This window comes from Rhinoderma darwinii, chromosome 3, assembly GCF_050947455.1.
Source record: "Rhinoderma darwinii isolate aRhiDar2 chromosome 3, aRhiDar2.hap1, whole genome shotgun sequence".
Classification (NCBI taxonomy): domain Eukaryota; kingdom Metazoa; phylum Chordata; class Amphibia; order Anura; family Rhinodermatidae; genus Rhinoderma; species Rhinoderma darwinii.
Genome location: NC_134689.1, coordinates 389,147,162 through 389,170,381, shown reverse-complemented (window position 1 = coordinate 389,170,381; position 23,220 = coordinate 389,147,162). Strand labels below are relative to the sequence as shown.

Sequence of the window (23,220 nt, the reverse complement as noted above, 5' to 3'; positions counted from 1 at the left end):
CAAAGGGTTACTGCCGTGACCCGGATTCGGACCGGGGTTGCTGCGGCCACAACGCAGAGTACTAACCACTATACGATCACGGCAACATGTACGAGCCAGGTAGGAGTCGAACCTACAATCTTCTGATTCGTAGTCAGACGCGTTGTCCATTGCGCCACTGGCCCAGATGCAACGAGGATTGTTGCTTATGCATCACATTTCTGGATCACCTCAAAACTTACACAAGGATCCGATTGCCATAAGTTCCTTTCATGTATTGCAAAGCAAGTCGGAACCAGATAGAGGGGAAATATTTTCATGGAATCCGGAAATCATGTGAGGCAAATCAAATGTAAACCAGCTAATAACGAAATATTTTCATGTGATTGAGAACTCTTGTGAAGTTTTTACTTTTTTCCACAACACATTTTCGGAACAGGCTAAATCACATATTTCCAGATTTTTGCCATCTAGAACAAAGAGAACAAGCCGTAGATAAAATGTGTTGTGTATTTCCTGAAAATCCATGAATATTCTTAAACCTTGGGTAAATATCATTAAAAATAAGTAAGCAAAGGGTTACTGCCGTGACCCGGATTCGGACCGGGGTTGCTGCGGCCACAACGCAGAGTACTAACCACTATACGATCACGGCAACATGTACGAGCCAGGTAGGAGTCGAACCTACAATCTTCTGATTCATAGTCAGACGCGTTGTCCATTGCGCTACTGGCCCAGATGCAATGAGGTTTGTTGCTTATGCATCACATTTCTGGATCACCTCAAAACTTACACAAGGATCCGATTGCCATAAGTTCCTTTCATGTATTGCAAAGCAAGTCGGAACCAGATAGAGGGGAAATATTTTCATGGAATCCGGAAATCATGTGAGGCAAATCAAATGGAAACCAGCTAATAACTAAATATTTTCATGTGATTGAGAACTCTTGTGAAGTTTTTACTTTTTTCCACAACACATTTTCGGAACAGGCTAAATCACATATTTCCAGATTTTTGCCATCTAGAACAAAGAGAACAAGCCGTAGATAAAATGTGTTGTGTATTTCCTGAAAATCCATGAATATTCTTAAACCTTGGGTAAATATCATTAAAAATAAGTAAGCAACCGTGACCCGGATTCGGACCGGGGTTGCTGCGGCCACAACGCAGAGTACTAACCACTATACGATCACGGCAACATGTACGAGCCAGGTAGGAGTCGAACCTACAATCTTCTGATTCATAGTCAGACGCGTTGTCCATTGCGCTACTGGCCCAGATGCAATGAGGTTTGTTACTTATGCATCACATTTCTGGATCACCTCAAAACTTACACAAGGATCCGATTGCCATAAGTTCCTTTCATGTATTGCAAAGCAAGTCGGAACCAGATAGAGGGGAAATATTTTCATGGAATCCGGAAATCATGTGAGGCAAATCAAATGGAAACCAGCTAATAACGAAATATTTTCATGTGATTGAGAACTCTTGTGAAGTTTTTACTTTTTTCCACAACACATTTTCGGAACAGGCTAAATCACATATTTCCAGATTTTTGCCATCTAGAACAAAGAGAACAAGCCGTAGATAAAATGTGTTGTGTATTTCCTGAAAATCCATGAATATTCTTAAACCTTGGGTAAATATCATTAAAAATAAGTAAGCAAAGGGTTACTGCCGTGACCCGGATTCGGACCGGGGTTGCTGCGGCCACAACGCAGAGTACTAACCACTATACGATCACGGCAACATGTACGAGCCAGGTAGGAGTCGAACCTACAATCTTCTGATTCGTAGTCAGACGCGTTGTCCATTGCGCCACTGGCCCAGATGCAACGAGGATTGTTGCTTATGCATCACATTTCTGGATCACCTCAAAACTTACACAAGGATCCGATTGCCATAAGTTCCTTTCATGTATTGCAAAGCAAGTCGGAACCAGATAGAGGGGAAATATTTTCATGGAATCCGGAAATCATGTGAGACAAATCAAATGGAAACCAGCTAATAACGAAATATTTTCATGTGATTGAGAACTCTTGTGAAGTTTTTACTTTTTTCCACAACACATTTTCGGAACAGGCTAAATCACATATTTCCAGATTTTTGCCATCTAGAACAAAGAGAACAAGCCGTAGATAAAATGTGTTGTGTATTTCCTGAAAATCCATGAATATTCTTAAACCTTGGGTAAATATCATTAAAAATAAGTAAGCAAAGAGTTACTGCCGTGACCCGGATTCGGACCGGGGTTGCTGCGGCCACAACGCAGAGTACTAACCACTATACGATCACAGCAACATGTACGAGCCAGGTAGGAGTCGAACCTACAATCTTCTGATTCGTAGTCAGACGCGTTGTCCATTGCGCCACTGGCCCAGATGCAACGAGGATTGTTGCTTATGCATCACATTTCTGGATCACCTCAAAACTTACACAAGGATCCGATTGCCATAAGTTCCTTTCATGTATTGCAAAGCAAGTCGGAACCAGATAGAGGGGAAATATTTTCATGGAATCCGGAAATCATGTGAGACAAATCAAATGGAAACCAGCTAATAACGAAATATTTTCATGTGATTGAGAACTCTTGTGAAGTTTTTACTTTTTTCCACAACACATTTTCGGAACAGGCTAAATCACATATTTCCAGATTTTTGCCATCTAGAACAAAGAGAACAAGCCGTAGATAAAATGTGTTGTGTATTTCCTGAAAATCCATGAATATTCTTAAACCTTGGGTAAATATCATTAAAAATAAGTAAGCAAAGGGTTACTGCCGTGACCCGGATTCGGACCGGGGTTGCTGCGGCCACAACGCAGAGTACTAACCACTATACGATCACGGCAACATGTACGAGCCAGGTAGGAGTCGAACCTACAATCTTCTGATTCGTAGTCAGACGCGTTGTCCATTGCGCCACTGGCCCAGATGCAACGAGGATTGTTGCTTATGCATCACATTTCTGGATCACCTCAAAACTTACACAAGGATCCGATTGCCATAAGTTCCTTTCATGTATTGCAAAGCAAGTCGGAACCAGATAGAGGGGAAATATTTTCATGGAATCCGGAAATCATGTGAGACAAATCAAATGGAAACCAGCTAATAACGAAATATTTTCATGTGATTGAGAACTCTTGTGAAGTTTTTACTTTTTTCCACAACACATTTTCGGAACAGGCTAAATCACATATTTCCAGATTTTTGCCATCTAGAACAAAGAGAACAAGCCGTAGATAAAATGTGTTGTGTATTTCCTGAAAATCCATGAATATTCTTAAACCTTGGGTAAATATCATTAAAAATAAGTAAGCAAAGAGTTACTGCCGTGACCCGGATTCGGACCGGGGTTGCTGCGGCCACAACGCAGAGTACTAACCACTATACGATCACAGCAACATGTACGAGCCAGGTAGGAGTCGAACCTACAATCTTCTGATTCGTAGTCAGACGCGTTGTCCATTGCGCCACTGGCCCAGATGCAACGAGGATTGTTGCTTATGCATCACATTTCTGGATCACCTCAAAACTTACACAAGGATCCGATTGCCATAAGTTCCTTTCATGTATTGCAAAGCAAGTCGGAACCAGATAGAGGGGAAATATTTTCATGGAATCCGGAAATCATGTGAGACAAATCAAATGGAAACCAGCTAATAACGAAATATTTTCATGTGATTGAGAACTCTTGTGAAGTTTTTACTTTTTTCCACAACACATTTTCGGAACAGGCTAAATCACATATTTCCAGATTTTTGCCATCTAGAACAAAGAGAACAAGCCGTAGATAAAATGTGTTGTGTATTTCCTGAAAATCCATGAATATTCTTAAACCTTGGGTAAATATCATTAAAAATAAGTAAGCAAAGGGTTACTGCCGTGCCCCGGATTCGGACCGGGGTTGCTGCGGCCACAACGCAGAGTACTAACCACTATACGATCACGGCAACATGTACGAGCCAGGTAGGAGTCGAACCTACAATCTTCTGATTCGTAGTCAGACGCGTTGTCCATTGCGCTACTGGCCCAGAAGCAACGAGTATTGTTGCTTATGCATCACATTTCTGGATCACCTCAAAACTTACACAAGGATCTGATTGCCATAAGTTCCTTTCATGTATTGCAAAGCAAGTCGGAACCAGATAGAGGGGAAATATTTTCATGGAATCCGGAATTCATGTGAGGCAAATCAAATGGAAACCAGCTAATAACGAAATATTTTCATGTGATTGAGAACTCTTGTGAAGTTTTTACTTTTTTCCACAACACATTTTCGGAACAGGCTAAATCACATATTTCCAGATTTTTGCCATCTAGAACAAAGAGAACAAGCCGTAGATAAAATGTGTTGTGTATTTCCTGAAAATCCATGAATATTCTTAAACCTTGGGTAAATATCATTAAAAATAAGTAAGCAAAGGGTTACTGCCGTGACCCGGATTCGGACCGGGGTTGCTGCGGCCACAACGCAGAGTACTAACCACTATACGATCACGGCAACATGTACGAGCCAGGTAGGAGTCGAACCTACAATCTTCTGATTCGTAGTCAGACGCGTTGTCCATTGCGCCACTGGCCCAGATGCAACGAGGATTGTTGCTTATGCATCACATTTCTGGATCACCTCAAAACTTACACAAGGATCCGATTGCCATAAGTTCCTTTCATGTATTGCAAAGCAAGTCGGAACCAGATAGAGGGGAAATATTTTCATGGAATCCGGAAATCATGTGAGACAAATCAAATGGAAACCAGCTAATAACGAAATATTTTCATGTGATTGAGAACTCTTGTGAAGTTTTTACTTTTTTCCACAACACATTTTCGGAACAGGCTAAATCACATATTTCCAGATTTTTGCCATCTAGAACAAAGAGAACAAGCCGTAGATAAAATGTGTTGTGTATTTCCTGAAAATCCATGAATATTCTTAAACCTTGGGTAAATATCATTAAAAATAAGTAAGCAAAGAGTTACTGCCGTGACCCGGATTCGGACCGGGGTTGCTGCGGCCACAACGCAGAGTACTAACCACTATACGATCACAGCAACATGTACGAGCCAGGTAGGAGTCGAACCTACAATCTTCTGATTCGTAGTCAGACGCGTTGTCCATTGCGCCACTGGCCCAGATGCAACGAGGATTGTTGCTTATGCATCACATTTCTGGATCACCTCAAAACTTACACAAGGATCCGATTGCCATAAGTTCCTTTCATGTATTGCAAAGCAAGTCGGAACCAGATAGAGGGGAAATATTTTCATGGAATCCGGAAATCATGTGAGACAAATCAAATGGAAACCAGCTAATAACGAAATATTTTCATGTGATTGAGAACTCTTGTGAAGTTTTTACTTTTTTCCACAACACATTTTCGGAACAGGCTAAATCACATATTTCCAGATTTTTGCCATCTAGAACAAAGAGAACAAGCCGTAGATAAAATGTGTTGTGTATTTCCTGAAAATCCATGAATATTCTTAAACCTTGGGTAAATATCATTAAAAATAAGTAAGCAAAGGGTTACTGCCGTGCCCCGGATTCGGACCGGGGTTGCTGCGGCCACAACGCAGAGTACTAACCACTATACGATCACGGCAACATGTACGAGCCAGGTAGGAGTCGAACCTACAATCTTCTGATTCGTAGTCAGACGCGTTGTCCATTGCGCTACTGGCCCAGAAGCAACGAGTATTGTTGCTTATGCATCACATTTCTGGATCACCTCAAAACTTACACAAGGATCTGATTGCCATAAGTTCCTTTCATGTATTGCAAAGCAAGTCGGAACCAGATAGAGGGGAAATATTTTCATGGAATCCGGAATTCATGTGAGGCAAATCAAATGGAAACCAGCTAATAACGAAATATTTTCATGTGATTGAGAACTCTTGTGAAGTTTTTACTTTTTTCCACAACACATTTTCGGAACAGGCTAAATCACATATTTCCGGATTTTTGCCATCTAGAACAAAGAGAACAAGCCGTAGATAAAATGTGTTGTGTATTTCCTGAAAATCCATGAATATTCTTAAACCTTGGGTAAATATCATTAAAAATAAGTAAGCAAAGGGTTACTGCCGTGACCCGGATTCGGACCGGGGTTGCTGCGGCCACAACGCAGAGTACTAACCACTATACGATCACGGCAACATGTACGAGCCAGGTAGGAGTCGAACCTACAATCTTCTGATTCGTAGTCAGACGCGTTGTCCATTGCGCCACTGGCCCAGATGCAACGAGGATTGTTGCTTATGCATCACATTTCTGGATCACCTCAAAACTTACACGAGGATCCGATTGCCATAAGTTCCTTTCATGTATTGCAAAGCAAGTCGGAACCAGATAGAGGGGAAATATTTTCATGGAATCCGGAAATCATGTGAGACAAATCAAATGGAAACCAGCTAATAACGAAATATTTTCATGTGATTGAGAACTCTTGTGAAGTTTTTACTTTTTTCCACAACACATTTTCGGAACAGGCTAAATCACATATTTCCAGATTTTTGCCATCTAGAACAAAGAGAACAAGCCGTAGATAAAATGTGTTGTGTATTTCCTGAAAATCCATGAATATTCTTAAACCTTGGGTAAATATCATTAAAAATAAGTAAGCAAAGGGTTACTGCCGTGCCCCGGATTCGGACCGGGGTTGCTGCGGCCACAACGCAGAGTACTAACCACTATACGATCAAGGCAACATGTACGAGCCAGGTAGGAGTCGAACCTACAATCTTCTGATTCGTAGTCAGACGCGTTGTCCATTGCGCTACTGGCCCAGAAGCAACGAGTATTGTTGCTTATGCATCACATTTCTGGATCACCTCAAAACTTACACAAGGATCCGATTGCCATAAGTTCCTTTCATGTATTGCAAAGCAAGTCGGAACCAGATAGAGGGGAAATATTTTCATGGAATCCGGAAATCATGTGAGACAAATCAAATGGAAACCAGCTAATAACGAAATATTTTCATGTGATTGAGAACTCTTGTGAAGTTTTTACTTTTTTCCACAACACATTTTCGGAACAGGCTAAATCACATATTTCCAGATTTTTGCCATCTAGAACAAAGAGAACAAGCCGTAGATAAAATGTGTTGTGTATTTCCTGAAAATCCATGAATATTCTTAAACCTTGGGTAAATATCATTAAAAATAAGTAAGCAAAGGGTTACTGCCGTGCCCCGGATTCGGACCGGGGTTGCTGCGGCCACAACGCAGAGTACTAACCACTATACGATCACGGCAACATGTACGAGCCAGGTAGGAGTCGAACCTACAATCTTCTGATTCGTAGTCAGACGCGTTGTCCATTGCGCTACTGGCCCAGAAGCAACGAGTATTGTTGCTTATGCATCACATTTCTGGATCACCTCAAAACTTACACAAGGATCCGATTGCCATAAGTTCCTTTCATGTATTGCAAAGCAAGTCGGAACCAGATAGAGGGGAAATATTTTCATGGAATCCGGAATTCATGTGAGGCAAATCAAATGGAAACCAGCTAATAACGAAATATTTTCATGTGATTGAGAACTCTTGTGAAGTTTTTACTTTTTTCCACAACACATTTTCGGAACAGGCTAAATCACATATTTCCGGATTTTTGCCATCTAGAACAAAGAGAACAAGCCGTAGATAAAATGTGTTGTGTATTTCCTGAAAATCCATGAATATTCTTAAACCTTGGGTAAATATCATTAAAAATAAGTAAGCAAAGGGTTACTGCCGTGACCCGGATTCGGACCGGGGTTGCTGCGGCCACAACGCAGAGTACTAACCACTATACGATCACGGCAACATGTACGAGCCAGGTAGGAGTCGAACCTACAATCTTCTGATTCGTAGTCAGACGCGTTGTCCATTGCGCCACTGGCCCAGATGCAACGAGGATTGTTGCTTATGCATCACATTTCTGGATCACCTCAAAACTTACACGAGGATCCGATTGCCATAAGTTCCTTTCATGTATTGCAAAGCAAGTCGGAACCAGATAGAGGGGAAATATTTTCATGGAATCCGGAAATCATGTGAGACAAATCAAATGGAAACCAGCTAATAACGAAATATTTTCATGTGATTGAGAACTCTTGTGAAGTTTTTACTTTTTTCCACAACACATTTTCGGAACAGGCTAAATCACATATTTCCAGATTTTTGCCATCTAGAACAAAGAGAACAAGCCGTAGATAAAATGTGTTGTGTATTTCCTGAAAATCCATGAATATTCTTAAACCTTGGGTAAATATCATTAAAAATAAGTAAGCAAAGGGTTACTGCCGTGACCCGGATTCGGACCGGGGTTGCTGCGGCCACAACGCAGAGTACTAACCACTATACGATCACGGCAACATGTACGAGCCAGGTAGGAGTCGAACCTACAATCTTCTGATTCGTAGTCAGACGCGTTGTCCATTGCGCCACTGGCCCAGATGCAACGAGGATTGTTGCTTATGCATCACATTTCTGGATCACCTCAAAACTTACACAAGGATCCGATTGCCATAAGTTCCTTTCATGTATTGCAAAGCAAGTCGGAACCAGATAGAGGGGAAATATTTTCATGGAATCCGGAAATCATGTGAGGCAAATCAAATGTAAACCAGCTAATAACGAAATATTTTCATGTGATTGAGAACTCTTGTGAAGTTTTTACTTTTTTCCACAACACATTTTCGGAACAGGCTAAATCACATATTTCCAGATTTTTGCCATCTAGAACAAAGAGAACAAGCCGTAGATAAAATGTGTTGTGTATTTCCTGAAAATCCATGAATATTCTTAAACCTTGGGTAAATATCATTAAAAATAAGTAAGCAAAGGGTTACTGCCGTGACCCGGATTCGGACCGGGGTTGCTGTGGCCACAACGCAGAGTACTAACCACTATACGATCACGGCAACATGTACGAGCCAGGTAGGAGTCGAACCTACAATTTTCTGATTCGTAGTCAGACGCGTTGTCCATTGCGCCACTGGCCCAGATGCAACGAGGATTGTTGCTTATGCATCACATTTCTGGATCACCTCAAAACTTACACAAGGATCCGATTGCCATAAGTTCCTTTCATGTATTGCAAAGCAAGTCGGAACCAGATAGAGGGGAAATATTTTCATGGAATCCGGAAATCATGTGAGGCAAATCAAATGGAAACCAGCTAATAACGAAATATTTTCATGTGATTGAGAACTCTTGTGGAGTTTTTACTTTTTTCCACAACACATTTTCGGAACAGGCTAAATCACATATTTCCAGATTTTTGCCATCTAGAACAAAGAGAACAAGCCGTAGATAAAATGTGTTGTGTATTTCCTGAAAATCCATGAATATTCTTAAACCTTGGGTAAATATCATTAAATATAAGTAAGCAAAGGGTTACTGCCGTGACCCGGATTCGGATCGGGGTTGCTGCAGCCACAACGCAGAGTACTAACCACTATACGATCACGGCAACATGTACGAGGCAGTTAGGAGTCGAACCTACAATCTTCTGATTCGTAGTCAGACGCGTTGTCCATTGCGCCACTGGCCCAGATGCAACGAGGATTGTTGCTTATGCATCACATTTCTGGATCACCTCAAAACTTACACAAGGATCCGATTGCCATAAGTTCCTTTCATGTATTGCAAAGCAAGTCGGAACCAGATAGAGGGGAAATATTTTCATGGAATCCGGAAATCATGTGAGACAAATCAAATGGAAACCAGCTAATAACGAAATATTTTCATGTGATTGAGAACTCTTGTGAAGTTTTTACTTTTTTCCACAACACATTTTCGGAACAGGCTAAATCACATATTTCCAGATTTTTGCCATCTAGAACAAAGAGAACAAGCCGTAGATAAAATGTGTTGTGTATTTCCTGAAAATCCATGAATATTCTTAAACCTTGGGTAAATATCATTAAAAATAAGTAAGCAAAGGGTTACTGCCATGACCCGGATTCGGACCGGGGTTGCTGCGGCCACAACGCAGAGTACTAACCACTATACGATCACAGCAACATGTACGAGCCAGGTAGGAGTCGAACCTACAATCTTCTGATTCGTAGTCAGATGCGTTGTCCATTGCGCCACTGGCCCAGATGCAACGAGGATTGTTGCTTATGCATCACATTTCTGGATCACCTCAAAACTTACACAAGGATCCGATTGCCATAAGTTCCTTTCATGTATTGCAAAGCAAGTCGGAACCAGATAGAGGGGAAATATTTTCATGGAATCCGGAAATCATGTGAGACAAATCAAATGGAAACCAGCTAATAACGAAATATTTTCATGTGATTGAGAACTCTTGTGAAGTTTTTACTTTTTTCCACAACACATTTTCGGAACAGGCTAAATCACATATTTCCAGATTTTTGCCATCTAGAACAAAGAGAACAAGCCGTAGATAAAATGTGTTGTGTATTTCCTGAAAATCCATGAATATTCTTAAACCTTGGGTAAATATCATTAAAAATAAGTAAGCAAAGGGTTACTGCCGTGACCCGGATTCGGACCGGGGTTGCTGCAGCCACAACGCAGAGTACTAACCACTATACGATCACGGCAACATGTACGAGCCAGGTAGGAGTCGAACCTACAATCTTCTGATTCGTAGTCAGACGCGTTGTCCATTGCGCCACTGGCCCAGATGCAACGAGGATTGTTGCTTATGCATCACATTTCTGGATCACCTCAAAACTTACACAAGGATCCGATTGCCATAAGTTCCTTTCATGTATTGCAAAGCAAGTCGGAACCAGATAGAGGGGAAATATTTTCATGGAATCCGGAAATCATGTGAGACAAATCAAATGGAAACCAGCTAATAACGAAATATTTTCATGTGATTGAGAACTCTTGTGAAGTTTTTACTTTTTTCCACAACACATTTTCGGAACAGGCTAAATCACATATTTCCAGATTTTTGCCATCTAGAACAAAGAGAATAAGCCGTAGATAAAATGTGTTGTGTATTTCCTGAAAATCCATGAATATTCTTAAACCTTGGGTAAATATCATTAAAAATAAGTAAGCAAAGGGTTACTGCCGTGACCCGGATTCGGACCGGGGTTGCTGCGGCCACAACGCAGAGTACTAACCACTATACGATCACGGCAACATGTACGAGCCAGGTAGGAGTCGAACCTACAATCTTCTGATTCGTAGTCAGACGCGTTGTCCATTGCGCCACTGGCCCAGATGCAACGAGGATTGTTGCTTATGCATCACATTTCTGGATCACCTCAAAACTTACACAAGGATCCGATTGCCATAAGTTCCTTTCATGTATGCTTATGCATCACATTTCTGGATCACCTCAAAACTTACACAAGGATCCGATTGCCATAAGTTCCTTTCATGTATTGCAAAGCAAGTCGGAACCAGATAGAGGGGAAATATTTTCATGGAATCCGGAAATCATGTGAGGCAAATCAAATGTAAACCAGCTAATAACGAAATATTTTCATGTGATTGAGAACTCTTGTGAAGTTTTTACTTTTTTCCACAACACATTTTCGGAACAGGCTAAATCACATATTTCCAGATTTTTGCCATCTAGAACAAAGAGAACAAGCCGTAGATAAAATGTGTTGTGTATTTCCTGAAAATCCATGAATATTCTTAAACCTTGGGTAAATATCATTAAAAATAAGTAAGCAAAGGGTTACTGCCGTGACCCGGATTCGGACCGGGGTTGCTGCGGCCACAACGCAGAGTACTAACCACTATACGATCACAGCAACATGTACGAGCCAGGTAGGAGTCGAACCTACAATCTTCTGATTCGTAGTCAGATGCGTTGTCCATTGCGCCACTGGCCCAGATGCAACGAGGATTGTTGCTTATGCATCACATTTCTGGATCACCTCAAAACTTACACAAGGATCCGATTGCCATAAGTTCCTTTCATGTATTGCAAAGCAAGTCGGAACCAGATAGAGGGGAAATATTTTCATGGAATCCGGAAATCATGTGAGACAAATCAAATGGAAACCAGCTAATAACGAAATATTTTCATGTGATTGAGAACTCTTGTGAAGTTTTTACTTTTTTCCACAACACATTTTCGGAACAGGCTAAATCACATATTTCCAGATTTTTGCCATCTAGAACAAAGAGAACAAGCCGTAGATAAAATGTGTTGTGTATTTCCTGAAAATCCATGAATATTCTTAAACCTTGGGTAAATATCATTAAAAATAAGAAAGCAAAGGGTTACTGCCGTGACCCGGATTCGGACCGGGGTTGCTGCAGCCACAACGCAGAGTACTAACCACTATACGATCACGGCAACATGTACGAGCCAGGTAGGAGTCGAACCTACAATCTTCTGATTCGTAGTCAGACGCGTTGTCCATTGCGCCACTGGCCCAGATGCAACGAGGATTGTTGCTTATGCATCACATTTCTGGATCACCTCAAAACTTACACAAGGATCCGATTGCCATAAGTTCCTTTCATGTATTGCAAAGCAAGTCGGAACCAGATAGAGGGGAAATATTTTCATGGAATCCGGAAATCATGTGAGACAAATCAAATGGAAACCAGCTAATAACGAAATATTTTCATGTGATTGAGAACTCTTGTGAAGTTTTTACTTTTTTCCACAACACATTTTCGGAACAGGCTAAATCACATATTTCCAGATTTTTGCCATCTAGAACAAAGAGAATAAGCCGTAGATAAAATGTGTTGTGTATTTCCTGAAAATCCATGAATATTCTTAAACCTTGGGTAAATATCATTAAAAATAAGTAAGCAAAGGGTTACTGCCGTGACCCGGATTCGGACCGGGGTTGCTGCGGCCACAACGCAGAGTACTAACCACTATACGATCACGGCAACATGTACGAGCCAGGTAGGAGTCGAACCTACAATCTTCTGATTCGTAGTCAGACGCGTTGTCCATTGCGCCACTGGCCCAGATGCAACGAGGATTGTTGCTTATGCATCACATTTCTGGATCACCTCAAAACTTACACAAGGATCCGATTGCCATAAGTTCCTTTCATGTATGCTTATGCATCACATTTCTGGATCACCTCAAAACTTACACAAGGATCCGATTGCCATAAGTTCCTTTCATGTATTGCAAAGCAAGTCGGAACCAGATAGAGGGGAAATATTTTCATGGAATCCGGAAATCATGTGAGGCAAATCAAATGGAAACCAGCTAATAACGAAATATTTTCATGTGATTGAGAACTCTTGTGAAGTTTTTACTTTTTTCCACAACACATTTTCGGAACAGGCTAAATCACATATTTCCAGATTTTTGCCATCTAGAACAAAGAGAATAAGCCGTAGATAAAATGTGTTGTGTATTTCCTGAAAATCCATGAATATTCTTAAACCTTGGGTAAATATCATTAAAAATAAGTAAGCAAAGGGTTACTGCCGTGACCCGGATTCGGACCGGGGTTGCTGCGGCCACAACGCAGAGTACTAACCACTATACGATCACGGCAACATGTACGAGCCAGGTAGGAGTCGAACCTACAATCTTCTGATTCGTAGTCAGACGCGTTGTCCATTGCGCCACTGGCCCAGATGCAACGAGGGTTGTTGCTTATGCATCACATTTCTGGATCACCTCAAAACTTACACAAGGATCCGATTGCCATAAGTTCCTTTCATGTATTGCAAAGCAAGTCGGAACCAGATAGAGGGGAAATATTTTCATGGAATCCGGAAATCATGTGAGGCAAATCAAATGGAAACCAGCTAATAACGAAATATTTTCATGTGATTGAGAACTCTTGTGAAGTTTTTACTTTTTTCCACAACACATTTTCGGAACAGGCTAAATCACATATTTCCAGATTTTTGCCATCTAGAACAAAGAGAACAAGCCGTAGATAAAATGTGTTGTGTATTTCCTGAAAATCCATGAATATTCTTAAACCTTGGGTAAATATCATTAAAAATAAGTAAGCAAAGGGTTACTGCCGTGACCCGGATTCGGACCGGGGTTGCTGCGGCCACAACGCAGAGTACTAACCACTATACGATCACGGCAACATGTACGAGCCAGGTAGGAGTCGAACCTACAATCTTCTGATTCGTAGTCAGACGCGTTGTCCATTGCGCCACTGGCCCAGATGCAACGAGGATTGTTGCTTATGCATCACATTTCTGGATCACCTCAAAACTTACACAAGGATCCGATTGCCATAAGTTCCTTTCATGTATTGCAAAGCAAGTCGGAACCAGATAGAGGGGAAATATTTTCATGGAATCCGGAAATCATGTGAGGCAAATCAAATGGAAACCAGCTAATAACGAAATATTTTCATGTGATTGAGAACTCTTGTGAAGTTTTTACTTTTTTCCACAACACATTTTCGGAACAGGCTAAATCACATATTTCCAGATTTTTGCCATCTAGAACAAAGAGAATAAGCCGTAGATAAAATGTGTTGTGTATTTCCTGAAAATCCATGAATATTCTTAAACCTTGGGTAAATATCATTAAAAATAAGTAAGCAAAGGGTTACTGCCGTGACCCGGATTCGGACCGGGGTTGCTGCGGCCACAACGCAGAGTACTAACCACTATACGATCACGGCAACATGTACGAGCCAGGTAGGAGTCGAACCTACAATCTTCTGATTCGTAGTCAGACGCGTTGTCCATTGCGCCACTGGCCCAGATGCAACGAGGATTGTTGCTTATGCATCACATTTCTGGATCACCTCAAAACTTACACAAGGATCCGATTGCCATAAGTTCCTTTCATGTATTGCAAAGCAAGTCGGAACCAGATAGAGGGGAAATATTTTAATGGAATCCGGAATTCATGTGAGGCAAATCAAATGGAAACCAGCTAATAACGAAATATTTTCATGTGATTGAGAACTCTTGTGAAGTTTTTACTTTTTTCCACAACACATTTTCGGAACAGGCTAAATCACATATTTCCGGATTTTTGCCATCTAGAACAAAGAGAACAAGCCGTAGATAAAATGTGTTGTGTATTTCCTGAAAATCCATGAATATTCTTAAACCTTGGGTAAATATCATTAAAAATAAGTAAGCAAAGGGTTACTGCCGTGACCCGGATTCGGACCGGGGTTGCTGCGGCCACAACGCAGAGTACTAACAACTATACGATCACGGCAACATGTACGAGCCAGGTAGGAGTCGTACCTACAATCTTCTGATTCGTAGTCAGACGCGTTGTCCATTGCGCCACTGGCCCAGATGCAACGAGGATTGTTGCTTATGCATCACATTTCTGGATCACCTCAAAACTTACACAAGGATCCGATTGCCATAAGTTCCTTTCATGTATTGCAAAGCAAGTCGGAACCAGATAGAGGGGAAATATTTTCATGGAATCCGGAAATCATGTGAGGCAAATCAAATGGAAACCAGCTAATAACGAAATATTTTCATGTGATTGAGAACTCTTGTGAAGTTTTTACTTTTTTCCACAACACATTTTCGGAACAGGCTAAATCACATATTTCCGGATTTTTGCCATCTAGAACAAAGAGAACAAGCCGTAGATAAAATGTGTTGTGTATTTCCTGAAAATCCATGAATATTCTTAAACCTTGGGTAAATATCATTAAAAATAAGTAAGCAAAGGGTTACTGCCGTGACCCGGATTCGGACCGGGGTTGCTGCGGCCACAACGCAGAGTACTAACAACTATACGATCACGGCAACATGTACGAGCCAGGTAGGAGTCGTACCTACAATCTTCTGATTCGTAGTCAGACGCGTTGTCCATTGCGCCACTGGCCCAGATGCAACGAGGATTGTTGCTTATGCATCACATTTCTGGATCACCTCAAAACTTACACAAGGATCCGATTGCCATAAGTTCCTTTCATGTATTGCAAAGCAAGTCGGAACCAGATAGAGGGGAAATATTTTCATGGAATCCGGAAATCATGTGAGGCAAATCAAATGGAAACCAGCTAATAACGAAATATTTTCATGTGATTGAGAACTCTTGTGAAGTTTTTACTTTTTTCCACAACACATTTTCGGAACAGGCTAAATCACATATTTCCAGATTTTTGCCATCTAGAACAAAGAGAACAAGCCGTAGATAAAATGTGTTGTGTATTTCCTGAAAATCCATGAATATTCTTAAACCTTGGGTAAATATCATTAAAAATAAGTAAGCAAAGGGTTACTGCCGTGACCCGGATTCGGACCGGGGTTGCTGCGGCCACAACGCAGAGTACTAACCACTATACGATCACGGCAACATGTACGAGCCAGGTAGGAGTCGAACCTACAATCTTCTGATTCGTAGTCAGACGCGTTGTCCATTGCGCCACTGGCCCAGATGCAACGAGGATTGTTGCTTATGCATCACATTTCTGGATCACCTCAAAACTTACACAAGGATCCGATTGCCATAAGTTCCTTTCATGTATGCTTATGCATCACATTTCTGGATCACCTCAAAACTTACACAAGGATCCGATTGCCATAAGTTCCTTTCATGTATTGCAAAGCAAGTCGGAACCAGATAGAGGGGAAATATTTTCATGGAATCCGGAAATCATGTGAGGCAAATCAAATGGAAACCAGCTAATAACGAAATATTTTCATGTGATTGAGAACTCTTGTGAAGTTTTTACTTTTTTCCACAACACATTTTCGGAACAGGCTAAATCACATATTTCCAGATTTTTGCCATCTAGAACAAAGAGAATAAGCCGTAGATAAAATGTGTTGTGTATTTCCTGAAAATCCATGAATATTCTTAAACCTTGGGTAAATATCATTAAAAATAAGTAAGCAAAGGGTTACTGCCGTGACCCGGATTCGGACCGGGGTTGCTGCGGCCACAACGCAGAGTACTAACCACTATACGATCACGGCAACATGTACGAGCCAAGTAGGAGTCGAACCTACAATCTTCTGATTCGTAGTCAGACGCGTTGTCCATTGCGCTACTGGCCCAGAAGCAACGAGTATTGTTGCTTATGCATCACATTTCTGGATCACCTCAAAACTTACACAAGGATCCGATTGCCATAAGTTCCTTTCATGTATTGCAAAGCAAGTCGGAACCAGATAGAGGGGAAATATTTTCATGGAATCCGGAATTCATGTGAGGCAAATCAAATGGAAACCAGCTAATAACGAAATATTTTCATGTGATTGAGAACTCTTGTGAAGTTTTTACTTTTTTCCACAACACATTTTCGGAACAGGCTAAATCACATATTTCCGGATTTTTGCCATCTAGAACAAAGAGAACAAGCCGTAGATAAAATGTGTTGTGTATTTCCTGAAAATCCATGAATATTCTTAAACCTTGGGTAAATATCATTAAAAATAAGTAAGCAAAGGGTTACTGCCGTGACCCGGATTCGGACCGGGGTTGCTGCGGCCACAACGCAGAGTACTAACAACTATACGATCACGGCAACATGTACGAGCCAGGTAGGAGTCGTACCTACAATCTTCTGATTCGTAGTCAGACGCGTTGTCCATTGCGCCACTGGCCCAGATGCAACGAGGATTGTTGCTTATGCATCACATTTCTGGATCACCTCAAAACTTACACAAGGATCCGATTGCCATAAGTTCCTTTCATGTATTGCAAAGCAAGTCGGAACCAGATAGAGGGGAAATATTTTCATGGAATCCGGAAATCATGTGAGGCAAATCAAATGTAAACCAGCTAATAACGAAATATTTTCATGTGATTGAGAACTCTTGTGAAGTTTTTACTTTTTTCCACAACACATTTTCGGAACAGGCTAAATCACATATTTCCAGATTTTTGCCATCTAGAACAAAGAGAACAAGCCGTAGATAAAATGTGTTGTGTATTTCCTGAAAATCCATGAATATTCTTAAACCTTGGGTAAATATCATTAAAAATAAGTAAGCAAAGGGTTACTGCCGTGACCAGGATTCGGACCGGGGTTGCTGCGGCCACAACGCAGAGTACTAACCACTATACGATCACGGCAACATGTACGAGCCAGGTAGGAGTCGAACCTACAATCTTCTGATTCGTAGTCAGACGCGTTGTCCATTGCGCCACTGGCCCAGATGCAACGAGGATTGTTGCTTATGCATCACATTTCTGGATCACCTCAAAACTTACACAAGGATCCGATTGCCATAAGTTCCTTTCATGTATTGCAAAGCAAGTCGGAACCAGATAGAGGGGAAATATTTTCATGGAATCCGGAATTCATGTGAGGCAAATCAAATGGAAACCAGCTAATAACGAAATATTTTCATGTGATTGAGAACTCTTGTGAAGTTTTTACTTTTTTCCACAACACATTTTCGGAACAGGCTAAATCACATATTTCCGGATTTTTGCCATCTAGAACAAAGAGAACAAGCCGTAGATAAAATGTGTTGTGTATTTCCTGAAAATCCATGAATATTCTTAAACCTTGGGTAAATATCATTAAAAATAAGTAAGCAAAGGGTTACTGCCGTGACCCGGATTCGGACCGGGGTTGCTGCGGCCACAACGCAGAGTACTAACAACTATACGATCACGGCAACATGTACGAGCCAGGTAGGAGTCGTACCTACAATCTTCTGATTCGTAGTCAGACGCGTTGTCCATTGCGCCACTGGCCCAGATGCAACGAGGATTGTTGCTTATGCATCACATTTCTGGATCACCTCAAAACTTACACAAGGATCCGATTGCCATAAGTTCCTTTCATGTATTGCAAAGCAAGTCGGAACCAGATAGAGGGGAAATATTTTCATGGAATCCGGAAATCATGTGAGGCAAATCAAATGTAAACCAGCTAATAACGAAATATTTTCATGTGATTGAGAACTCTTGTGAAGTTTTTACTTTTTTCCACAACACATTTTCGGAACAGGCTAAATCACATATTTCCAGATTTTTGCCATCTAGAACAAAGAGAACAAGCCGTAGATAAAATGTGTTGTGTATTTCCTGAAAATCCATGAATATTCTTAAACCTTGGGTAAATATCATTAAAAATAAGTAAGCAAAGGGTTACTGCCGTGACCAGGATTCGGACCGGGGTTGCTGCGGCCACAACGCAGAGTACTAACCACTATACGATCACGGCAACATGTACGAGCCAGGTAGGAGTCGAACCTACAATCTTCTGATTCGTAGTCAGATGCGTTGTCCATTGCGCCACTGGCCCAGATGCAATGAGGATTGTTGCTTATGCATCACATTTCTGGATCACCTCAAAACTTACACAAGGATCCGATTGCCATAAGTTCCTTTCATGTATTGCAAAGCAAGTCGGAACCAGATAGAGGGGAAATATTTTCATGGAATCCGGAAATCATGTGAGACAAATCAAATGGAAACCAGCTAATAACGAAATATTTTCATGTGATTGAGAACTCTTGTGAAGTTTTTACTTTTTTCCACAACACATTTTCGGAACAGGCTAAATCACATATTTCCAGATTTTTGCCATCTAGAACAAAGAGAACAAGCCGTAGATAAAATGTGTTGTGTATTTCCTGAAAATCCATGAATATTCTTAAACCTTGGGTAAATATCATTAAAAATAAGTAAGCAAAGGGTTACTGCCGTGACCCGGATTCGGACCGGGGTTGCTGCGGCCACAACGCAGAGTACTAACCACTATACGATCACGGCAACATGTACGAGCCAGGTAGGAGTCGAACCTACAATCTTCTGATTCGTAGTCAGACGCGTTGTCCATTGCGCCACTGGCCCAGATGCAACGAGGATTGTTGCTTATGCATCACATTTCTGGATCACCTCAAAACTTACACAAGGATCCGATTGCCATAAGTTCCTTTCATGTATTGCAAAGCAAGTCGGAACCAGATAGAGGGGAAATATTTTCATGGAATCCGGAATTCATGTGAGGCAAATCAAATGGAAACCAGCTAATAACGAAATATTTTCATGTGATTGAGAACTCTTGTGAAGTTTTTACTTTTTTCCACAACACATTTTCGGAACAGGCTAAATCACATATTTCCGGATTTTTGCCATCTAGAACAAAGAGAACAAGCCGTAGATAAAATGTGTTGTGTATTTCCTGAAAATCCATGAATATTCTTAAACCTTGGGTAAATATCATTAAAAATAAGTAAGCAAAGGGTTACTGCCGTGACCCGGATTCGGACCGGGGTTGCTGCGGCCACAACGCAGAGTACTAACAACTATACGATCACGGCAACATGTACGAGCCAGGTAGGAGTCGTACCTACAATCTTCTGATTCGTAGTCAGACGCGTTGTCCATTGCGCCACTGGCCCAGATGCAACGAGGATTGTTGCTTATGCATCACATTTCTGGATCACCTCAAAACTTACACAAGGATCCGATTGCCATAAGTTCCTTTCATGTATTGCAAAGCAAGTCGGAACCAGATAGAGGGGAAATATTTTCATGGAATCCGGAAATCATGTGAGGCAAATCAAATGTAAACCAGCTAATAACGAAATATTTTCATGTGATTGAGAACTCTTGTGAAGTTTTTACTTTTTTCCACAACACATTTTCGGAACAGGCTAAATCACATATTTCCAGATTTTTGCCATCTAGAACAAAGAGAACAAGCCGTAGATAAAATGTGTTGTGTATTTCCTGAAAATCCATGAATATTCTTAAACCTTGGGTAAATATCATTAAAAATAAGTAAGCAAAGGGTTACTGCCGTGACCAGGATTCGGACCGGGGTTGCTGCGGCCACAACGCAGAGTACTAACCACTATACGATCACGGCAACATGTACGAGCCAGGTAGGAGTCGAACCTACAATCTTCTGATTCGTAGTCAGATGCGTTGTCCATTGCGCCACTGGCCCAGATGCAATGAGGATTGTTGCTTATGCATCACATTTCTGGATCACCTCAAAACTTACACAAGGATCCGATTGCCATAAGTTCCTTTCATGTATTGCAAAGCAAGTCGGAACCAGATAGAGGGGAAATATTTTCATGGAATCCGGAAATCATGTGAGACAAATCAAATGGAAACCAGCTAATAACGAAATATTTTCATGTGATTGAGAACTCTTGTGAAGTTTTTACTTTTTTCCACAACACATTTTCGGAACAGGCTAAATCACATATTTCCAGATTTTTGCCATCTAGAACAAAGAGAACAAGCCGTAGATAAAATGTGTTGTGTATTTCCTGAAAATCCATGAATATTCTTAAACCTTGGGTAAATATCATTAAAAATAAGTAAGCAAAGGGTTACTGCCGTGACCCGGATTCGGACCGGGGTTGCTGCGGCCACAACGCAGAGTACTAACCACTATACGATCACGGCAACATGTACGAGCCAGGTAGGAGTCGAACCTACAATCTTCTGATTCGTAGTCAGACGCGTTGTCCATTGCGCCACTGGCCCAGATGCAACGAGGATTGTTGCTTATGCATCACATTTCTGGATCACCTCAAAACTTACACAAGGATCCGATTGCCATAAGTTCCTTTCATGTATTGCAAAGCAAGTCGGAACCAGATAGAGGGGAAATATTTTCATGGAATCCGGAAATCATGTGAGGCAAATCAAATGTAAACCAGCTAATAACGAAATATTTTCATGTGATTGAGAACTCTTGTGAAGTTTTTACTTTTTTCCACAACACATTTTCGGAACAGGCTAAATCACATATTTCCAGATTTTTGCCATCTAGAACAAAGAGAACAAGCCGTAGATAAAATGTGTTGTGTATTTCCTGAAAATCCATGAATATTCTTAAACCTTGGGTAAATATCATTAAAAATAAGTAAGCAAAGGGTTACTGCCGTGACCCGGATTCGGACCGGGGTTGCTGCGGCCACAACGCAGAGTACTAACCACTATACGATCACGGCAACATGTACGAGCCAGGTAGGAGTCGAACCTACAATCTTCTGATTCGTAGTCAGACGCGTTGTCCATTGCGCCACTGGCCCAGATGCAACGAGGATTGTTGCTTATGCATCACATTTCTGGATCACCTCAAAACTTACACAAGGATCCGATTACCATAAGTTCCTTTCATGTATTGCAAAGCAAGTCGGAACCAGATAGAGGGGAAATATTTTCATGGAATCCGGAAATCATGTGAGGCAAATCAAATGTAAACCAGCTAATAACGAAATATTTTCATGTGATTGAGAACTCTTGTGAAGTTTTTACTTTTTTCCACAACACATTTTCGGAACAGGCTAAATCACATATTTCCAGATTTTTGCCATCTAGAACAAAGAGAACAAGCCGTAGATAAAATGTGTTGTGTATTTCCTGAAAATCCATGAATATTCTTAAACCTTGGGTAAATATCATTAAAAATAAGTAAGCAAAGGGTTACTGCCGTGACCCGGATTCGGACCGGGGTTGCTGCGGCCACAACGCAAAGTACTAACCACTATACGATCACGGCAACATGTACGAGCCAGGTAGGAGTCGAACCTACAATCTTCTGATTCGTAGTCAGACGCGTTGTCCATTGCGCTACTGGCCCAGAAGCAACGAGTATTGTTGCTTATGCATCACATTTCTGGATCACCTCAAAACTTACACAAGGATCCGATTGCCATAAGTTCCTTTCATGTATTGCAAAGCAAGTCGGAACCAGATAGAGGGGAAATATTTTCATGGAATCCGGAAATCATGTGAGGCAAATCAAATGTAAACCAGCTAATAACGAAATATTTTCATGTGATTGAGAACTCTTGTGAAGTTTTTACTTTTTTCCACAACACATTTTCGGAACAGGCTAAATCACATATTTCCAGATTTTTGCCATCTAGAACAAAGAGAACAAGCCGTAGATAAAATGTGTTGTGTATTTCCTGAAAATCCATGAATATTCTTAAACCTTGGGTAAATATCATTAAAAATAAGTAAGCAAAGGGTTACTGCCGTGACCCGGATTCGGACCGGGGTTGCTGCGGCCACAACGCAGAGTACTAACCACTATACGATCACGGCAACATGTACGAGCCAGGTAGGAGTCGAACCTACAATCTTCTGATTCGTAGTCAGACGCGTTGTCCATTGCGCTACTGGCCCAGAAGCAACGAGTATTGTTGCTTATGCATCACATTTCTGGATCACCTCAAAACTTACACAAGGATCCGATTGCCATAAGTTCCTTTCATGTATTGCAAAGCAAGTCGGAACCAGATAGAGGGGAAATATTTTCATGGAATCCGGAAATCATGTGAGGCAAATCAAATGGAAACCAGCTAATAACGAAATATTTTCATGTGATTGAGAACTCTTGTGAAGTTTTTACTTTTTTCCACAACACATTTTCGGAACA

General features: G+C 41.1%; 30 non-coding genes across 30 annotated transcripts; all 30 read right to left on the bottom strand.

Moving 5' to 3' along the window:
- Nucleotides 1–91: 91 nt before the first annotated feature.
- TRNAR-ACG (transfer RNA arginine (anticodon ACG)) lies at nucleotides 92–164 on the bottom strand. The gene has a single exon. It is a non-coding gene; the product is annotated as a tRNA-Arg (tRNA).
- A 478-nt stretch (nucleotides 165–642) lies between these two features.
- Nucleotides 643–715, bottom strand: TRNAH-AUG (transfer RNA histidin (anticodon AUG)). The gene has a single exon. It is a non-coding gene; the product is annotated as a tRNA-His (tRNA).
- Nucleotides 716–1,183: 468 nt separating this feature from the next.
- Nucleotides 1,184–1,256, bottom strand: TRNAH-AUG (transfer RNA histidin (anticodon AUG)). The gene has a single exon. It is a non-coding gene; the product is annotated as a tRNA-His (tRNA).
- A 478-nt stretch (nucleotides 1,257–1,734) lies between these two features.
- On the bottom strand, nucleotides 1,735–1,807 carry TRNAR-ACG (transfer RNA arginine (anticodon ACG)). Its single transcript has one exon. It is a non-coding gene; the product is annotated as a tRNA-Arg (tRNA).
- A 478-nt stretch (nucleotides 1,808–2,285) lies between these two features.
- Nucleotides 2,286–2,358, bottom strand: TRNAR-ACG (transfer RNA arginine (anticodon ACG)). Its single transcript has one exon. It is a non-coding gene; the product is annotated as a tRNA-Arg (tRNA).
- Nucleotides 2,359–2,836: 478 nt separating this feature from the next.
- Nucleotides 2,837–2,909, bottom strand: TRNAR-ACG (transfer RNA arginine (anticodon ACG)). The gene has a single exon. It is a non-coding gene; the product is annotated as a tRNA-Arg (tRNA).
- A 478-nt stretch (nucleotides 2,910–3,387) lies between these two features.
- TRNAR-ACG (transfer RNA arginine (anticodon ACG)) lies at nucleotides 3,388–3,460 on the bottom strand. Its single transcript has one exon. It is a non-coding gene; the product is annotated as a tRNA-Arg (tRNA).
- A 478-nt stretch (nucleotides 3,461–3,938) lies between these two features.
- TRNAR-ACG (transfer RNA arginine (anticodon ACG)) lies at nucleotides 3,939–4,011 on the bottom strand. The gene has a single exon. It is a non-coding gene; the product is annotated as a tRNA-Arg (tRNA).
- Nucleotides 4,012–4,489: 478 nt separating this feature from the next.
- Nucleotides 4,490–4,562, bottom strand: TRNAR-ACG (transfer RNA arginine (anticodon ACG)). The gene has a single exon. It is a non-coding gene; the product is annotated as a tRNA-Arg (tRNA).
- Nucleotides 4,563–5,040: 478 nt separating this feature from the next.
- On the bottom strand, nucleotides 5,041–5,113 carry TRNAR-ACG (transfer RNA arginine (anticodon ACG)). The gene has a single exon. It is a non-coding gene; the product is annotated as a tRNA-Arg (tRNA).
- Nucleotides 5,114–5,591: 478 nt separating this feature from the next.
- On the bottom strand, nucleotides 5,592–5,664 carry TRNAR-ACG (transfer RNA arginine (anticodon ACG)). Its single transcript has one exon. It is a non-coding gene; the product is annotated as a tRNA-Arg (tRNA).
- Nucleotides 5,665–6,142: 478 nt separating this feature from the next.
- Nucleotides 6,143–6,215, bottom strand: TRNAR-ACG (transfer RNA arginine (anticodon ACG)). The gene has a single exon. It is a non-coding gene; the product is annotated as a tRNA-Arg (tRNA).
- Nucleotides 6,216–6,693: 478 nt separating this feature from the next.
- On the bottom strand, nucleotides 6,694–6,766 carry TRNAR-ACG (transfer RNA arginine (anticodon ACG)). The gene has a single exon. It is a non-coding gene; the product is annotated as a tRNA-Arg (tRNA).
- A 478-nt stretch (nucleotides 6,767–7,244) lies between these two features.
- On the bottom strand, nucleotides 7,245–7,317 carry TRNAR-ACG (transfer RNA arginine (anticodon ACG)). Its single transcript has one exon. It is a non-coding gene; the product is annotated as a tRNA-Arg (tRNA).
- A 478-nt stretch (nucleotides 7,318–7,795) lies between these two features.
- Nucleotides 7,796–7,868, bottom strand: TRNAR-ACG (transfer RNA arginine (anticodon ACG)). Its single transcript has one exon. It is a non-coding gene; the product is annotated as a tRNA-Arg (tRNA).
- Nucleotides 7,869–8,346: 478 nt separating this feature from the next.
- On the bottom strand, nucleotides 8,347–8,419 carry TRNAR-ACG (transfer RNA arginine (anticodon ACG)). Its single transcript has one exon. It is a non-coding gene; the product is annotated as a tRNA-Arg (tRNA).
- Nucleotides 8,420–10,550: 2,131 nt separating this feature from the next.
- On the bottom strand, nucleotides 10,551–10,623 carry TRNAR-ACG (transfer RNA arginine (anticodon ACG)). Its single transcript has one exon. It is a non-coding gene; the product is annotated as a tRNA-Arg (tRNA).
- Nucleotides 10,624–11,101: 478 nt separating this feature from the next.
- Nucleotides 11,102–11,174, bottom strand: TRNAR-ACG (transfer RNA arginine (anticodon ACG)). The gene has a single exon. It is a non-coding gene; the product is annotated as a tRNA-Arg (tRNA).
- Nucleotides 11,175–12,277: 1,103 nt separating this feature from the next.
- TRNAR-ACG (transfer RNA arginine (anticodon ACG)) lies at nucleotides 12,278–12,350 on the bottom strand. Its single transcript has one exon. It is a non-coding gene; the product is annotated as a tRNA-Arg (tRNA).
- Nucleotides 12,351–12,828: 478 nt separating this feature from the next.
- TRNAR-ACG (transfer RNA arginine (anticodon ACG)) lies at nucleotides 12,829–12,901 on the bottom strand. Its single transcript has one exon. It is a non-coding gene; the product is annotated as a tRNA-Arg (tRNA).
- Nucleotides 12,902–13,453: 552 nt separating this feature from the next.
- On the bottom strand, nucleotides 13,454–13,526 carry TRNAR-ACG (transfer RNA arginine (anticodon ACG)). The gene has a single exon. It is a non-coding gene; the product is annotated as a tRNA-Arg (tRNA).
- Nucleotides 13,527–14,004: 478 nt separating this feature from the next.
- TRNAR-ACG (transfer RNA arginine (anticodon ACG)) lies at nucleotides 14,005–14,077 on the bottom strand. The gene has a single exon. It is a non-coding gene; the product is annotated as a tRNA-Arg (tRNA).
- A 478-nt stretch (nucleotides 14,078–14,555) lies between these two features.
- Nucleotides 14,556–14,628, bottom strand: TRNAR-ACG (transfer RNA arginine (anticodon ACG)). Its single transcript has one exon. It is a non-coding gene; the product is annotated as a tRNA-Arg (tRNA).
- Nucleotides 14,629–16,208: 1,580 nt separating this feature from the next.
- TRNAR-ACG (transfer RNA arginine (anticodon ACG)) lies at nucleotides 16,209–16,281 on the bottom strand. The gene has a single exon. It is a non-coding gene; the product is annotated as a tRNA-Arg (tRNA).
- A 1,654-nt stretch (nucleotides 16,282–17,935) lies between these two features.
- On the bottom strand, nucleotides 17,936–18,008 carry TRNAR-ACG (transfer RNA arginine (anticodon ACG)). Its single transcript has one exon. It is a non-coding gene; the product is annotated as a tRNA-Arg (tRNA).
- A 1,580-nt stretch (nucleotides 18,009–19,588) lies between these two features.
- TRNAR-ACG (transfer RNA arginine (anticodon ACG)) lies at nucleotides 19,589–19,661 on the bottom strand. The gene has a single exon. It is a non-coding gene; the product is annotated as a tRNA-Arg (tRNA).
- Nucleotides 19,662–21,241: 1,580 nt separating this feature from the next.
- TRNAR-ACG (transfer RNA arginine (anticodon ACG)) lies at nucleotides 21,242–21,314 on the bottom strand. Its single transcript has one exon. It is a non-coding gene; the product is annotated as a tRNA-Arg (tRNA).
- Nucleotides 21,315–21,792: 478 nt separating this feature from the next.
- Nucleotides 21,793–21,865, bottom strand: TRNAR-ACG (transfer RNA arginine (anticodon ACG)). The gene has a single exon. It is a non-coding gene; the product is annotated as a tRNA-Arg (tRNA).
- Nucleotides 21,866–22,343: 478 nt separating this feature from the next.
- TRNAR-ACG (transfer RNA arginine (anticodon ACG)) lies at nucleotides 22,344–22,416 on the bottom strand. Its single transcript has one exon. It is a non-coding gene; the product is annotated as a tRNA-Arg (tRNA).
- A 478-nt stretch (nucleotides 22,417–22,894) lies between these two features.
- TRNAR-ACG (transfer RNA arginine (anticodon ACG)) lies at nucleotides 22,895–22,967 on the bottom strand. The gene has a single exon. It is a non-coding gene; the product is annotated as a tRNA-Arg (tRNA).
- Between the last annotated feature and the right edge of the window lie 253 nt (nucleotides 22,968–23,220).